A 1801-nucleotide genomic window follows, 5' to 3' on the forward strand; every position below is an offset into this window, starting at 1 on the left:
ATCTCTATCAACCATAGCACTAAAATTAAATCTAAACTTGCCATTTGGTATAGCAAGTACCTACATCCACCCCCAGCAAGTTTTCAGTGAAACCGACTTAAGAAMCTTATTTCAGCAATTACCCACCCCCATTTTGTGGACTGGCGACTTTAATGCCTGGAACCATCTGTGGGGTTCACAAAAATCAAAYGCCAGAGGATCAATAATTGAAAATTTCATATTAAATCATCACTTGGTGTTCTTAAATAATGAATCCCCTACTAATTTTTCAACCCATTCAACATTAACTCACGTCGACTTGTCTTTAGCTTCCCCTCAACTTTCTCCCAGAATTAAATGGGATATTTCCACTGATCTGAAAGGCAGCGACCAYTTCCCCATCTCTATCACTGTTCAAACCAACCTCCACCCTATCAAATATAACCACCGCCCCATATTCAAAACAGACTTCGCTAAGTGGGATGTATTTCAAGCAGAGATCACAAAGAATATAAAAAGCYCGCCAATCGACAATATCAATCAAGAAWGTGCCYMTATTACCAAAATCATACGCTCTGCAGCCAACAAATCGATACCCCAATCTAAAAAGAAGCTTGCTAAGGACTTTCCAGTTTGGTGGAACGCAGATCTTAAATATCTTCGTGACCAGAAAAATAAATATTGGAAGGTTTTTAAAAATTCTATGTCCGACACTAACCTTACCAACTACAAAAAGTCTAACGCGTGTTTTAAAAGAGCRGTTAAGGCTGCAAAGAGGAGAAGTTTCGAAGCTTTTACCTCACAAATTAATCCTTCTTCAACCCCAAAAAGGATTTGGTCTRRCATAAAACGTATAACTGGCATTCCCCACACTCCTGTCACAGCTATTCAAACAAATAATAAAGTCCTGACCAACTCTGAAGAAATCGCTGATACATTCGCTCAACTTTGGACTCGATACTCCAACGATGACAATTTTTGTGAGGAATATGTCAGGGAAAAGCAACACTGGATTTCCATGGTATACGCCCCACAAGGTCTGTCTGCGTCTGCGGCTTGCGTAGAAAAGAAAATCACACTGTGTGAATTGATATCAGCACTTCAACACGCAAAAAGAAAAACGGCGGGTATCGATCGCATATCGTACCCCATGCTCTCAAATCTACCCCCAATAGCCAAACAAAGAYTACTTTCACTATATAATAGCATTTTTGAAAAAGGTTCATACCCACACCCTTGGCGAATAGCGACGGTCATACCCATTATTAAACCAAATAAGCCTGTCGACTTGCCTTCTTCCTACAGACCAATTTCTTTGCTATCTTGCCTCAGCAAAATTTTCGAAAAAATCATTGCAAAAAGATTAACTTGGWTCGTTACAAAAAACAAGCACATCAAGCAAAATCAAACCGCATTTAGGAACAAGCGCAGTACTATTGACTCACTTATCCAGCTACAGCATTTTGTTTCTAACACTGTTGTAACCAAAAACCATGCCACAATCTTGTCYACCGATTTCGAAAAAGCGTTCGATCGCGTAGGACTTCACGCAGTGCTGAGCCAACTCGCAGCCTGRAAGTTGGTCCTAAAGCTTTTATGATAGTAAAGGCCGTCATGACACATCGTCAGTTTCGAGGTCGAGTCAATAATATATTTTCCAATGTAAATTCCCTTAAAAATGGTATACCACAAGGCTCCCCGCTCTCTGTAATTCTATTTATTATTGCTTCTGATAAACTTACTGACATTTGTTTAAATATTAAGAACATTAAGCTAACTTTGTACGCGGATGACGCTATTATTTATACAAATTTAAAAGACC

Source organism: Bactrocera latifrons, unplaced genomic scaffold, assembly GCF_001853355.1.
Source record: "Bactrocera latifrons isolate USDA-ARS-PBARC rearing strain unplaced genomic scaffold, ASM185335v1 scaffold_583, whole genome shotgun sequence".
Classification (NCBI taxonomy): Eukaryota; Metazoa; Arthropoda; class Insecta; order Diptera; family Tephritidae; genus Bactrocera; species Bactrocera latifrons.